At 33.6% G+C, this 17,338-nt stretch overlaps 1 pseudogene; it reads right to left on the minus strand.

Annotated features, from left to right (window-relative positions):
• LOC107849370 overlaps nucleotides 1-17,338 on the minus strand; it is a 168,634-nt pseudogene that overhangs the window by 109,173 nt on the left and 42,123 nt on the right.

Here is a 17,338-nt window from a genome sequence, read left to right on the forward strand (position 1 = left end):
GAAGCTTGATTTTGTAGTTGCACATCCTGTGAGAAAAAGTTTGTTATATAACATAACACAATCAAATTCATGTTGTAATGGTGAGGTATGCCTCAAAGAAATATATATAATACCTAACTGTTTTTTGATTTGTATGATTTAAGCACAAATTTACTTACTAACTTTCTTGTGGTGTGGTGTGTATACATATTTTTTCTCGCATACATATATTGACCACAAACATAGTAGTTGATACATATATATACTTTTACTGTTTTTTTATCAATGTTTTTATAAATTCATATGTATCAACTATTTTACACTTTGTATTATGTATGGCATATAAGAATCACATTTTCTTATATATTTTAATCTTTCAATACAGCACATCGATTTGGTATTCTACTATCTTTGCAAGAACACAAAACTGGACACCACCAGTGAATATAGATATACCATAGTGAATTGCATGTTCAAGAACTACATCCATGACACATAAACTCATTATCACCGAAGTCAATTTGAGATTGATCTTAGATCACAGGATGATAATATTCGTTCAATGAAAGTTGCTTCGATAGAGAGATCAATTTGTGAAATTATTCAAGGTCTATCCATTCCAACAGGTCTTCATGGCATTTGGTTGATGAGGTGTACGTGTCAATAAATTCTCAGGGATCATTTCACTGGGTGTTGGCAGTCATAGTGCTCAAGAAAAGATGTATTCCTGTGTATGACTTGTTGAAAGGTCATAGAGGTTATGCAATTGAGATAAAAGAGCTTGCTGAAATGTTGTCAACTTATTTGATAATATCTAATTTTTTTAAATAAAATAAAGGGTGCACGGACTAGTCACTACTAGAAGCATACAAGGAAAAGACGGACCAATATACATTTAATGTTCAGTTTGTTAATGGTATTATGCAACAATCAAGTGGCACGTTGTACGTATAATTTATTCTTTTAAATATATTTTTTTACATTAGAGCTCATAGCAACCCATAAACTACCTATTGTTCTATTCTACAGGGATTGTGGTTTGTTTGTTACGGAATATTTAACTGATGGGCATCAAATGCCTTCTTCAGATTTTGATCCAAAAATGCATCATATCAGATACGCATAATTTTTATGGGAATATGGTGTGAACAAGGCATCTAATGGATATGTTAGTGACAATCAGGATCCACTTAGGCCTAAACGCATCTTCATTCCATCTAAGGATATAGAGATAATAGATGTCGAGCTGTAGCTGTCTAGTATTTGTTGTTTGACAAAAGGATTGTGGTTTCTTATGTTTGGGGAATTCTGGATATTTCAAAACTACCAGTTTTATGTACTAAGTATTAAGTATTTTGTGGTTAATGTCATGATATTTTAGCTTATGAAATGAAGTGTTTCCATGTTGTTCGGCCGTATTATTTTATTTTTTATGTTATGAGTGTTCTTGTAATTGTTTATTATGTGTTTGATACATATATTTCATTCATATAAACTACAAAGAATTATTAATGGAACCTTTGTGAAATACATATATAGCTGATTATTTTTTTATCAACTAAGTTAAGGAGTTTAACTGAAATAACATTTATGTTAAAATGCCTTAACAATGAATCAAGCAAAAGTCATATGAATCACATGAATTTCACGAACGCTTAATATGAATCATATAACATTCATAAATATTTTAATATGTATCACTAGCAAACAATATGTTGAAAATGTATTACCAACATTACAGTTGTGTTAAAATGCCTTAATAATGAATCATGCATTACTAATATGAATCACATAACTTTCATGAACGCTTAATATGAATCATATAATTTTTAATATGTATCACTTACAAACAATATGTTGAAAATAAATCACCAACATTCCAGTTGTGTTAAAATGTATTAAAACTGAATCAGGCATTACTAATATGAATCATATGAATTTCATGTACAGATGATGAATCATATAACATTCATAAAATTTTTAATAAGTATCACTTTGTAATAATTTGATGGAAATGTATCACTAAAATTACAGATTTGTCAAAATCTCTTAACAATATAACAGGGATTACTAATATGAATAACATAACTATCATGAACGGTATATTTGAATCATATTACATTCATGAAATTTTTCTTATATATCACTTTGTAACAATTTTATGAAAGTGTATCACTAACATTCAAGATCTGTTAAAAACTCTTAACAATAGAACAGGGATCACTAATATGAATGACATAACTGTCATGTACTCGCACATATCTGCATCTGAGAAGAGTTCTAATGAATTATAAACATTGATCTTAAAAAACATTTCTGCTTCCACTGTAAACACAATATTTCATGAAATAAATTTTTGAAAATTTAACTCAAATTATTGAATTCAAAATATTTTACTAAGTAAATAATTCTGATTTCACTTCAAATAAAAATATCACATCTCTATTGAAAAGTAGTTGCAAGTGCGTCTGTTATGGTCTTCATGCCCACACTTTCCACAACGATTTGAGGTTGATGAAAAATTTTTGCTACTTTTCTTTTGTCTTCATTTCTTAGGTCTTCCTAGTGGTCTTTATATTTTGAAGGTAAAATCACATCCTCTAACATCTCCGGTGATACATGTCAATCTTGTTCATCGGGCATTGGACACGGTGGAATTTCATAAGTCTTAACTAGTGTCTTTTTCTTGTAGTAATCAGAACAGTATGGCTTCATTTCTTTTACATGTTTGCTTTTCAAAACAACAATAACGTACGAACATAGTATCTCATTAAGCTGAAATCTACCACAGTTGCATGTTCTATTATCCAACCGAACTATGTATTTTCTTCTTTCTTCATACACACTGTAAATGTAGTTAGTTGATTTCCTAACCTGAATTTTTTTTAAATATAGAGTTACGTTAGTTAGCGTAGTATGGGAATCAAAAATATTACAGAATATTTATATATAAATAATCAGTTTTCAAGTGGTGGCATATTTTTACAGATGTATCAAAATGATACATATGATTTCCAGATGTATCACTTTTGTATCACTTTGATACATCTGGTATTAGAAAAAATAAAATTCACTGAAAAATAACTTAGTTATAGTATAATAAATAGTTCATAAATTACCATCATACATGATGACTTTGCCTCGTTCAATTGAAGAATTTGTTGAAACCTGTCTCCCAATGAGCTTTTAGAAAGAAAGCTAAACCGATCTCTATTTTATCGGTTCCACACACCAAATAAGATTTTGACTTGTTCAAGAAAATCTAAAATTGACAATTCACGTGCCTCAACAAGATGAGAGTTGATACATTCTGCAATGTTGAAAGTCATCATCCTTTTCCTATTTATTGGAGTATGAACTCGTGAACACTTTTCATATCCAATAATTTTGAGATATACCTTTACTCTATTGTACATATTTTCCACTTTACACATAAGCTCATCAAAATTATCCAACTTGTACGCTTAAATCATGACAAAAAACTTGTTGGTCTGCTTGTCCTTACTCTTTCTATAATTCGTGCAGACATTATTTCAAAGATACCAAACACATGCAAAATATGGTATGGATGGATAGACCACACTAACTGTCTTGATTATGCTTTCATGTCTACCAGAGACAACACACATATTATTGCGCTCACCATAAAAACACTTAAATTACTGAAAAACCATGTCCATGATGAATCATTCTCAGAATCTACAACCCCATACGCAAGCAAAAATATATGATCTGATACATAACATCAACCAAACATTATGTCTCATTTATATAACAATTAGCAGCATTTTGATACCAAAAATACTAAAGAATTACTACGTACAATACTTGCTCCATCAAGTGTGCTAGTTAAAATGAATGTTCCCTTATAAGGTCCAATTATATGACTACCGTCTACTACCACAATAGGCTTACAATATTCAAATCTCCTAATAAATAGATACAGTGCTGTGAATAGATACAAGAACTGATTATCGAGAGACTTATGCATCCTTATAATTGAATTGGGGTAAATAGAATTCAACATGTATATGTAGGTAGGCATTTTCTTGTATTCATCTTTTGATCATCCTCTCAATATCTTTAAAGCATGTTCTTTAGCACACCATGTCTTCATGTAATCTATGTTCAAACCAAGTTTTTATTTTATATCTTTAATAATGTCACTTGGTGTGATTATTCTTTTATGGTTTAACAAATTTGGAGCCGTTATTCCAGCTACAAAAGCAATTGTTTCATGCTACTGATCAAAAACTATGTCCATTAACGGACAGGTATGCTCATCATTGAAATAAAGTACTACGAAAGTATCAGAACCAAGCTTACATGAGGCCTTGAATAAGCAACTACATTCCAGAGATTTGCACATCAACACATAACTAAAAGAAAAACCAATAAAATGTATCACAAATATGAATATCTGTTAATCTGTTATTAAATGTATCACATTAGGTATATACGTATCTCATACTTTTACACTATGTCACACTATTTAATAATAATCAGAAATTTAGAGAATAGTCATATTTTTCCATGTATGCTACAGATTTTATATACATTAAACATTTTAATATCAATGTGAAGTACAACTAGATGTTTCACAAAGAATTTACATGTATAACAGACTGTAACTAAATGTATCACCCTTTTTAATGAAAAAAATACTCCATCTACCATATGAATCACCATAATACACATATAATAATATCATATATATCATTCATATGAATCACATTTACACTATAAAATCTCAAATTTTGTTACGCTTTATCAAGAAAACACAATGCATAGTGAGTAAATAAATATATGAATCACACACAACAATACACAATATATAGATCCCCTTTTATAAAAATTTAACAAAACATAACTTGCAAAAATTAAAATCAACAATTTTGTGTAATTTATGAAAAATGTATCACTATAATTTTCAGATGTATCAATTAGAAATTAAATCAGAAATTGATGATGAACAACTAAAATCAAACCTCTGTTTGTTAGATCTCTCAGCTCTGAAATTGAACTTGTGCTTGATTGCATAGTTATGCATTACCGATACAAGAGTTGTTTTGTTTATATACTTTTGTTTCACCTTGACAACACTGTTATAGCGTTAGATTATTAGTTTTTCACCCCCCATATCAGCAACTGATAGAGATTCAACGTTACCAACTACAGCTACTGCAAGTGTAGACGACTCAACAATATCATTACACTCAATTGCCATATCATCAATGTCAAAATCATCACTATCGATTACAATAGCACTTGTTGTAATACACAATGGATACTTTTTGAATCTAGGTTCATGTTTCAAAATATGAAGAAAAAGTTTCACAGTCATATCATTATGAATCTCCAACACTGATTGCCTTGAACAACGTATTTGGCATGAATTTTTTTAGAGATACATCAATTTTCAATTGAATTGATATAACATCCATTAAATCTCAGTATGAAGTTTTTTCATGAATTACAATACCGTCGACCCGATAGTTATCATACCTAGTCTCTGAATCCAGACCCCAAAATGATGCAATGAGATAGTCATGAACTCCATTGAGGTTAATCGGAAAATGAAGAAGGAAGAACGAAGATTTTAAAAAAAAAATCAAAACGATTGAGCTTGTAATCTGGATTGCTTCAGAAAATTTGGTTTGATACAAATTTGAAACGTGGACGAAGGAAATTGTGGATTTTCAGCTTGTAACAGATTGAACGTGATTTGCTCTGCAGAGTAAAACAAAATCTGTTACTTCATAAAATAAATATTTATTCTGTTTTACATGTATCACTTTCTATATGTATCACCTTACAACATATGTATCATGATTTCAAAATATCGAGATAAGATGTAATTAACTAAAAAGTTGGGATAAAATATAATATCACTTAAAGATTCAGGGATTTATATATGTTTTTCTTTAATTATTTTATTTTAATAGCGCAAAAGTCATTAGATTCAATTAATCCACTTTTCATCTTTCACTAAAATTTTCTTTCACTAAAATTTTCTTTTTTATTAGATATCTTAATATGTATTTATGTGATCTTCCACCTAATCCATCAATATAATAAAGCTAGAGATGAAAGGTGACATATTTCTTAGATCATGATTCACACACATCAATTATCTTTACTTTCATTCAGTAATTCAATAAAGTCCAAGAAAAAGAGAAAAACATTTTAGTTTTTTTATTTTCATATGTTTTCGAGGTTTTGAAGATTATGAATCAATACAACCCACTTTGGAGGAGGAGATTTTGAGCAAAAAATCATGTACTGTTTCGGAAATTTTCTTTCTTTTGACCTTTTTTTGTCTTTGGTATGATATTATTAAAAATGATTCATTTTATTTTATTTTGATAGAATTGTATGTGCTTGAATTACTGCATTGTATTTGAATAGTGAGACGTATAGTTGGTTGGCTGATACAAAAAATATTAATTTCAAGAAATAATCATGTTCCAATAAAAAAGTTTTGAATCATGACCATCAATCGGTGTCAATTAAGATATAATTATTTAAACTATGAGAATTTTTGTTTTGAATTATTCTGTAAGTTATTTTGGATCCATTAACAAAGACTTTCAGGTGTTTCTCATGCTTAATGTAAATTATGAAATGAAATATTATTTTAGACAAACGCTTAAACATATACGTACAAAACAGAAACCCTAGAGACCCAATAGGGTTTTTTCCCCCTTAAGATTTAGTATAAAATGTGCAATAAGCCACAAACCCTAAACATATATACTAAATCTTGAAACCCTTAGAAACCCAGGAATAATTGACAAAGAAGTAACCCTCCAAAACTAATTTTTCAAATACCCACTTAATTTCTTTTTGATTTATATTTTAGGTTTAGGGTGTAAAAAGTGGAAAAGGTGGGGCCCACGCGTGGGCCAAGGGACCAATTCATCATTTTTACGAATTTATTATAATACACCTAACAACCTCCACTTATTTCAATATTTAAAAAAAAACCTTCTCTCTCCTCTTCAATTCCCAACTCCTGCTTTTGAAACTACTTATCCCAAAAATGTCATTTTCATTTCGTCTTCTTCTCCAGCTGCTAAGGGGTCGTTGTTACTTCACAAGGTTACTTAAAATCAAGTTTCGATCATTTCTAGATCCATTTAAATTGATTTATTTGCTAATCGATTCGTAGTGATGTAGGAATTTTTCTTTCGAATTTGGTGTTTTGATTTAGTTGTGATTTTTTTAGCAACGAAGTGTTGAATGGTGGGGATAATTGTTGTTTGAAGAGTTATTTTGGCATTTTGAATTGAACAACGACCTGTTTCTGTCCGTAGACACATGGTCTATCCGTCGACCCATGGTCTATGAAATGAGAATGCCCTAGATTGAAATCAATTTTAAGACTATGAAATTCTTTTAAAACATGATTGCTAAAATAGTGAAAATTGAACTATTTATAGCTAATTAGTTTGATTAGGTGCACTAGTTTGATTTTTAGCAATTGTTGTTTTTTGATATTGCATGTTGGATTTTGGTTCAGTTATTGTATGTTTGTGTAGTGAACTGTTTAATGGTGGGGTGTTTGTTAACTTTTGGGGGTTTTCATTTGAGCATTGAGTTATTTCTGTTGATAAACTTATGGTCTATGAACTGAAAATGGGAAATTTGTTCTTCAGGTGCAAATTGTGTTGAAAATGGGTAAAAAAAATATCATTCCTAAAACAAAGCCGGTACCGCTGGTAGCAGTAGAAGAAGAAGAGTTAAGGCAGTTGGAAATATCTCAAAAAGGAAGAAAATTGAAGAGTCGGTGTCCGAATCAAATTCAAAGTTAAAGGAGATAAGCGACTACGTCGATTCTAGTGAAGATGTTGCCAAGCAGAGTGTTAGTGATGACAGTGAAGAGAGCGAGGGAAGTGGGAGTAATAGTGATGATGGGGATAATAATTCCTTGTCTGTGCCATATATTTCAAGGTGCATTTTCATGGAGCGGTATGACCTTCTAACGATAATTAACGAGGTTGGATCTTTCCCGACAAAAATATTGGTTAGATCAAGAATGGCTACTTATCGAGAATTTAAGCAAGTTCTTGTCGATCAAGAATTGAAGAAAAGATTCAAGCGGTCCTGTTTTAGACACCTGAGAAACCTTCCAAAAAATCTCAAGTTCAATGGGCAGTTGATCCATTATTTGTTGTTGCAATGTGTCAGGATCGATAAGATGTGTCATGAGATGTGGTTTTACGTTAACAACAAACCTGCTTGTTTTGGCTTGAAAGAGTTTTGTTTGATCACAGGGCTGAACTGTTCATCATACCCCAGTGAATAAAAAATGAAGAAGGCGTTAGAAAAGGGGGATAATTTTTGTTTTAAGGTGACGAAAAACAAAAAACATCATGGCGGCTAACTTTTTACACTTAATCAGAGGGAATAAGCTGAACGAGGACCAGAAGTTCAAGTGTTGTCTACTATGGTTCTTGCACACCATGTTGCTTGCAAAAGATTCGATGAAGGTTGTAGACACAAAATTGATTCGAATGGTTGATTCGTTAAGTTTCTTCGAGAAGTATCCATGAGGGAAAGAGACATTTAAAATGACCATGGACTAACTAAAGAAGAAAAGTGACCTGAAGAAGCAGAAGGAAGTATTTGATGAAAAGCAGAAGGCATCCTATGCTCTATTCGGATTTCCCTGGGCATTCATGGTATCTACCATAAACCCTTCAGTAAGTTTATCCTAGATTCTCATTTTATTTATACTCTGTCATAGACTTTGGGTTATTTTTTTCACTGTTGTACTGCTTACAGATTTGGATCTATGAGGCCTTTCCTCATCTTAGAGAATTTTCTGAAAAATCAATGGATGAGCCCTTTCCCATTCCTCGCATCCTCAAATGGCACACTATAAAAAGTGACAAGATAATCGAAGGCGACCTATTCAAGTATAAAGGAAAAGTTACCGAGGTATGAGCTTATTTTCGATTATGCAATAATACTACCGTTATATAGAATGTTATATAATTGTTAATTGATATTTTGTAGAACGTGCACCCGTACATCATCCCTATTGTTCATGAGACGAAGATGGATTACATGATTACATTTGAGTCATATACGGATGAGGTGAAGAATAATGTCCTCGATGGCTTGAAGAAAGAGTTATAAGGGGTAATTGTCCTTACTTTAAATGAGGACAGTGATGATGACGGGGATTTGGGTGGTAACCCCGTTAGAGTACGCATTGGTGATGATGATTCTCCGAGCACCTTCGAAGATGCAGCGGGAAACTTATCCCCCGGGGATCTTCATAAGCGTGTTGTTGCGCTCGAGAAAGTGGTGTTGGATATTGTTGCCTATATCAGAGAGAAAAGAATGAAGAAAAAGAAAAAGGATGAGCGACAACACGAGCTAGGTAACTTCATTCAAAAATTGATGTTGTCAATGAATTTTTAGCTTTAAATATTAGTAACACTTTGTAATATGATGATACAGTACATGTGGACCTTCGTGAATCGTAGACGAATGAAGAAGGAGAAAAAAAGAGTAAAATGGATGAGTTGTCCATTGTAATGGTAGAAGAGGAAAAAGAAGAAGATAATAATGATGAAGAAGATAAGAGCCAAGAAGAAGGTGGAAAAGTAGTAGCTGCAGAAGCAGAAGAAGAAGCGGCAGCAGATGAACAAGAAGGCGAGGAAAAAAAACTGTTGAAGAAGAAACTGACAAAGAAGAAGTTGAGAAAGAAGTAGCAGGTGAACGAAAAGAAGAAGCTGAGGAAGAAACAACTGTTGCAGGTGAAGAAAGAGAAGAAGGTGTGGAAGAAAAGGAAACTGAAGAAGCACCAACTACTGCACATGCTAAAAAGGAAGGAGAAGAAGGTGAGAATGAAGAAGCAGCTGCAATTGTTGAGGAAAAAGAAGCTGAAGCTGACCAAAAAGATGTGGGCATAGACATTGTTGATAAAATCAACAGTAACACTTATGTTGATGAGGAACTTAGGGAAAAAGAAATTTGAATCCTAAGCCGTGTAATGTGTTGTTGAATCATGGTTGTTATGATATGATAAATTTTTTTTATTTCACAAATATGAAGGTGGTAGGATCTAGTGGTAGGATATGACAATTATTCTTTTATTTTATGAAACTTGTTATGATTCTGCACTGAATCTGTTTCTGTCAAACTGATTTGTGGCATGGAATTTAACTATGCATGGTGTGGTCATAGTTGGTACATTGTATGCTTGATATCATAGAATGCATACTTAATATTTCATATACCGTATGCATAATCTATCATTACCCTGGTGGTCGAATTTAAGTTGATGTGTTGTTTAATAGACTATGATTCTATCATAAATAGTGTTAACATTATTAAAAAAATAGAGCTATTAATATTTATTCAATATCACTACATCCAGGTTACACTTTTCCTAAGAACTAATACTAGAATCATTGCACATAACATCATTTTTAGGACATTCTCCCTTTCTTTGGCCAAAATTAGTTTTTGTTTTAATTGATCCCTCTCTATTTGGGTGTCATATAGCAATAGTTTAAAGTGATCCCCCTGTTGTTCGGCTTCTTTGAACAAAGTCATGAGAAAATCTTTATTTTTTTCACATTGTTAGAGTCTTTGTAGTAGATTAAATTTTGTCAAGCCTTGAAAATTTGATGTCTCAAGTCCCGGACTCAACGTTGATGAACTGGTTGTAGGAGATAGCTCATCAAGCCATTTAAAAAATGAGCATGCACCATTATCCTAGGAAAAAAATATTAATTACATAATGATTAACTTAATTTTTTTTTAAAAAAAAAAACACAGAGCTCACTTTCGCAATTGCACAATTATACAATTTGCAACCTGGATTTGAATCCGTTCGTGACGTCCTCAAGACAGCCACATTCCCACAATGAAAAATTAGAGTATTTTTAAAATTGGATGTTTGAGATCCTTGCGACATTGTAGAATTTTTAAAAACAAAATAAAGTGAATGAAATAAAATAATAAGGGATGGACACCTTATATATGAAGTAAAAACGAAGTGTTAACACTGATGGCTTACAAAAAGTAGTCGTTTATTACCATTGAAAAAGTAATTTTTCTTTTTTGAACTGGTGGTGACACTTAATAGACCATCGTAGATCATGACCTATATCAGTCATCGATTTTTTTGGTCTACCATAGACTTACACCTTTAGTAGTGCATCGATTGATATCCTGGTTATGCATAAACTACGGTGATCTATGTACACTTCTATAGACCATCACTTGGATGTAGTTAAAAAATAAATAAATAAATTAAAAATAATTTAAATAGATAATCGCATATTTTGTGGCTGGTGGAAGAAATAATTAAATTAAAAATAATTTAAATAGATAATGACATATTTTGGGGCTGATGGAAGAAAGTAATTTAATTAAAAAGAATTTAAATAGATAATCTTGGAGTGGTGGGGGAACTTAATAGACCGTCGTAGATCATGACCTATGTCAGCCATCTATTAGTCTGGTCTACCGTAGACTTACACCTTTAGTAGTGCATCGATTGATTTCATGATTATGCGTAGACCACGGTGATCTATGTACAATGTTCTAGACTATCACTTGAATGTAGTTAAAAAATGAATAAATAAATTAAAAATAAATGTAGTGTGGATTTCTACACATGTGGAGTGTAAACAAGTCACATAATCATATTAGAGCTTAAATAAATTAGAAGGGGTGAATTAAGGAGTGTGTGGATGAGTAGTGGTTGAATGTTCGATATTTTATGAGTAATGTTTGTCAAAGCACAAATATGTGTTGAGGATGATGATTGTTCTACCACTATCAATTCCACATACTCTTTTGATTTAGGGGTGGTGATGGAAGGAGTAAGTGGAATGTGTAGTCATCAAATACAATACATATCCTCAAAACATACTTGTGCTTTGACAAACATTACTCTTACAATATTGAACATTCAACCACTACCCATCCACACACTCCTTAATTCCCCCCCCCCCCCAATTTGTTTAAGCTCTAATATGATTATGTGACTTGTTCACACTCCTTCACATGCGCAGAAATTTACACTACATTTATTTTTAATTAATTTATTTTTTAACTACATCCAAGTGATGGTCTATAACAGTGTACATAGATCATCGTGGTCTACGCAAAATCATGATATCAATAGATGCACTACTAAAGGTATAAGTCTATGGTAGACCAGACTAATTGATGGCTAACATAGGTCATGATCTACGACGGGATATTAAGTGTCACCACCACTGCAAGATTATTTATTTAAATCGTCTTTAATTAAATTACTTTCTTCCACTAGCCCCAAAACATGTCATTATCTATTTAAATTATTTTTAATTTAATTATTTTCTTCCACCAACCACAAAACATGTGATTATCTATTTAAAAAACATGTAATTATTTATTTAAATCATTTTAGTTTAATTATTTTCTTCCACCAGCCACAAAACACGTGATAATCTGTTTAAATCTTTTTTAATTAAATTATTTTCTTCCACCAGATCCAAAATATGTTATTATCTGTTTTAATTTAACCGATGACCCATCGATTCACATGGTCTACGATCGACTGATAAGTCCAGTCGAGGAAGGACTGAGTATACGATTGATGATAGACTATATATTTTTACTCTTTCGGAAATTATTCAAGCTAAGCTACAGAACTGTAATTTGAAAAAGGCATACATATTTGATTCGAGTTTTTGTCTGTACAGAAGAATAACCACCACATAAAAAAAACAAAAGATCACAACAAAGATGGTAAACACAATATTAAAACAAACTGAAACATACTTATATTAAACTTGTTCATTGCATTACATAATAATATTTACAGCAAAAAGGGAAAAATAGAAGAAGCTTTCTTCTAACAAGATCCTATAAGAAAGTTTCTTCAGCAATGAACAAACCAAAAAAAATTAAAAACATAAACTAAAATAACAAAGTAAACTAAATTATGGGGATGGTGGGGGGTGATGTAGTCGTTGCCGTCCATTCCAAGGCACTCCAGAATTGCTCTGAGGAAATGAGCAATTCAGCGGAGCTCACGCTCCAAGTACTGTCGATCTTCTCCTAGGCCATGGAAAAAACGGTCAAAGTCATTTCGAAGAAGCAGCAGACATAGTGACGAGGGGGGACTCGTCTGATTCGGCGAAGGGCAATTCTACGACCAGGCATGATTTCAGTTTTGGGTGAAGAAGAAGAAGAAGGTTTCTAATATTTTGGATTTAGGGAAAAGTGAAGGATTATGTAGAAATAGGCCCTGTACTTATAGACCTATAGATGGCGTCCTTTCATATGTCCACCCAATGGCCAGTCGACGTGTTTGAGAAGAGAAAACTCTTGGTTTGCGTATACCAACAATTTTTCTCTTGAACAGATATTTTTTGCATCTTTTCATTAAATGGGAATGGGAAACAAGGAAAATAATGATTCAGTGCATCGATTGGAGAGATAAGGCGGGAAAATGACCAAGATAGCGTGTTAGATAAGGAATAATATAACCAATACATAATATTTTGTAGAACTTAAGAAATATACACCATAGACGTTACGTAGCCTACTGTAGACAACGATATAGGTCTATTATAACTGAAGGTTAAAATCTACATAAATGCACATTTAGCCACCAAAACAATAGATTTACAACCGAAGTTGAAAAAAAAGCCTATTTATGAATTGATGGTTATTCTACACGTGGTTCTTTTGTGCCTGGATTTCTTGCATATTGAACATCTATTCCTTCTTTTGGACTTGAGTGTCTCACCGACGTCCTTAGTGCGTTTGAATTTCTTCCTTCCGAGTTTGGGATCGTAGGGGGTGGAGAAATTTTAGTGTCTAGCAATTCCTGTGGCACAGTCCATTCGGCCTCCGGAGTGACATCGTTAATTGCTTTCGAGTATGTAAGGAGGTAAATTTCAGCTTTATAAATTGGCGAAGAGTAGTCGTAGATAGAGTTACCATAACCTTCGCCATCACCATACATTGCTCGCAAAGCTGCCATCGAATGTTCATATGATATTTTCACCAAGTCAAATTTCCGACAAGAACAACTCCTCTTCAAGAGATTGACCTTGGCAGTGACGCCTTTGCCGAACACCGTGTACTGGTCGAGAACCCCGTTTGGATTACTCACATACAAGGAATCGCTCGCGCTCTTATTATCCCTTAGGATCATTTCCGCATAAGGCACAAATATGTTCTTTTTACCATTGACAAAGGCATCCCGCTCCCTAAACTTTGCACCAAATTTTCTAGCAATTGAATTGAATAGGTACGACACGGGGTACTCTCGTTCATCCATTAAAATTGAGTTGAGCAACTTGATGATGTTTGTGGTCATCACGTCGTACCTATTGCCCGGAAAGTATGCTCTACTCCATTTTTCAAAACCAAGCATATTTTCAAGGACATGTGCTGCCTGGGGGCACTTACTCTTCAATTCCGTAAAATTATCACTAAACTCATCAAAGGAATAAACCTTTGCTGCGGCGTAGAATAGATAAAGATGTTCTCCACAGTGTTGATCTACGCAAAGATTTTCAGTAAGGTGCCTCATGCAAAGTTCGTGATGTGCACGATTATATACACGGGAGAAGGCATTGACGATGCTAATGTGCCTGTCGGAGATGAAACATAGATCAGGTTCATCTTCTACGATGGACTTCAGCTTCTAGAAGAAGAAGGTCCAAGAAGCATCGTTTTCTTTATCGACGACACAAAAGGCAATCGAAAAGATATGATTTTCAGTGTCCTGTGCAACGGCACTCAAAATAACGCCCCTGTACTTTCCATACAAATATGTGTCATCAATGGCAATTACCTTTCTCATGTGGGCATGTCCCCGTATGCAAGCTTTAAATGCTAAGAAGTAGTAAACGAATGATCTATCCATCCGGTTAACCATGATAGAGTAAGAAGACCCGGGATTCAATAACTTCACCATGTGGAAAAAAGCCGACAAGCAAGCATATTCGTGCTCTAGTGTCCCGCAAATGATGTTCTTCGCAATTACACTTCCTTTCCAACACATCCAATAGCTTGCGTTGTAACGCAACTCCTTAAACACAATCCTTTGAATTTCCCTTATGCTTGGACCCTTACCATCCCGAAAATGATTTACGCATACTGAAGCAATCAATTCGGATGAGACTTTCTTGTACCTGCGGGTGGCGTGTTCAACACCGCATGTGTGCAACCCGACATACTTGTATATGCAAAATATGTTCGAGGTTTCATACTTTTTTGCCCGCAACAACCAGCCACAACAACGAGATAAGCATTTTGCCTTAATCAATTTCATGCAGCTCTTCTCCATATAATAATCAAAAGAATGCCTCGTCGATGCTGCGTTTAGTAGCATTTTTAGGTCTTTCTTATCGGCGAATGTTTGACCACAACAAAAATTGATTCCATCGGAGAAGAAGTGTCCTAGTTGTGATGCCGTTCCACGGTCTTCTTCATCATCTTGCGAGTCCGATGAAAAGTCTTTCATATGCATAGAATCATCTTCCATATTAATTGGATGATCGCCACCGTTCTCGTAATCATTCAAATCATCGTCGATCAAATCATTGTCGACTATCGAGCGCCGCGGTGGAGGTGCTGATGAGTTCAGCGATCCTTCAAAGGACCTCTCAACCACATTTATCCTCAAAATAGGCCTAAAGCCATCAGGATCAGCATCCATTATATACGTCAGCACACGTACATCGCTATTTATGATCGTAGGATTCACCTTTTCCCTCGAATGCATTAGATAACTAATAACTACGTCGCTCAACGCGCAATCTAGATCCCTGCTCTACATTACTCTTGCAATGAATTCATCATAAGAACTATTGCGGCGAACAGGAATGGGAATTATCACCTTGATAAATGATCTCCATTTCCAACATTTAGGAGTCTCCACCCATTCTCCCATGAAATCACCAAAAACCAGAACAAATTCTGCAATAAACATCATAGCATTAAGCTTTGGTCGACGGTAGATTATGCTTACGGTTTATGTCGGGTTATATGCACAGTCTATGAATGACGATGACGGGTCGATGACTGCGCAAAAATCCGTACAAAAATTTGAAATTGCAAATATTGCTTCTAATCAATGATTATTGGGTTTATGGAATAGAAAAATGAACTTGGAGTCGCCTGAGATGCTGTAATGCACTTTCTAAAGTGGTTTTGAGTAATGTGAGTGATTTAAAACTTTTTAACAATGGTGAAAAGTGTGTTTGAGAAGATAGGAACCAAATGGGGTAACAATGGATGCAATGGACAAACTTATGATGTTTGTGGACTGATTTGCAGCTAATTGCCGAAAAATAACATCGAAAAAGTAGCCGAAATCGGAGATTTTTGAAGGAAAAAATAACCACCTTCTATTTTTAGCTTTTGGAATTTCTTTTTTTAATATTTTTGAAAAACCTAGATATTTTTGTATATATAATGGTGGATGATGAAGTGGGTTGAAGTATATTATTAAAAACTTGTGGATGAATTTATTAAGTTGAAAATATTGTGTTAAAGTGAATTATTATAAAAGTTGAAGCTGAAATTATTAAGTTGAAAAAGTTGACGGTGAGGTGAAATTACGTAGATATTTGACCAATGTTTTAAAACTTTTGGATATTTGATAAAATAATTTGGAAAAAGAGTTGTTTTGGCATACTACCCAAACGAGGTAATGGTGATCGTATTACGTCTATTGAGTCATTGTTTTTCCCATGTTTCTAGAAACAGGAATAAAGAGAGTTCAAGATGTAGAGTTATCAGTGAAAACTCGGCTCTGGCTATCCCATTGAGGGAGGAAACTGTATGAACCAAGTTCAATCTCAGGTTCTTTGGTTCTGTTTCAGAACAAAATGGAGGCAAACGCATTGAATCGATTAAGCCACCATACCCTTTAGCCATCGCTACCATTAAAATAGAAAAATCTCCATCAGTTGAGCAAAATCAAACTCCACCCGGCGCAGATCTAAATCAGTCTTTGTCAGATAAGATACTAAAACCCCGTCTCATTTCTATTCGGGAACTTCTGTGTGTGATAGCGAAATGGATTTCCAAATATTGTAAGGAAAATATAATGCCAAAACTATTAGATTTTGTTTCTGAATTAGTGAAGAGGCTGTTTATTTGGATTATCACCGATCTTGCCACAGCACTTCTGACTTTCCTGACCTTGTCCTTTTCTAACCTTAAACATTGGCTAAAGGACTCAAAAACTGAGGAGGTGGAGGCACTTGCAATGAAAAAAACTGAACTTTACTATACTAATGGCGATAGAAGGAGGGTTGGGCATACTTGGTGAAGTTGCTGCGGAAAATAATCCACAGCTCAAAGGTATAGCTCGGGATAT

The sequence above is a fragment of the Capsicum annuum genome, chromosome 12 (genome assembly GCF_002878395.1).
Source record: "Capsicum annuum cultivar UCD-10X-F1 chromosome 12, UCD10Xv1.1, whole genome shotgun sequence".
NCBI classification, from domain to species: Eukaryota; Viridiplantae; Streptophyta; class Magnoliopsida; order Solanales; family Solanaceae; genus Capsicum; species Capsicum annuum.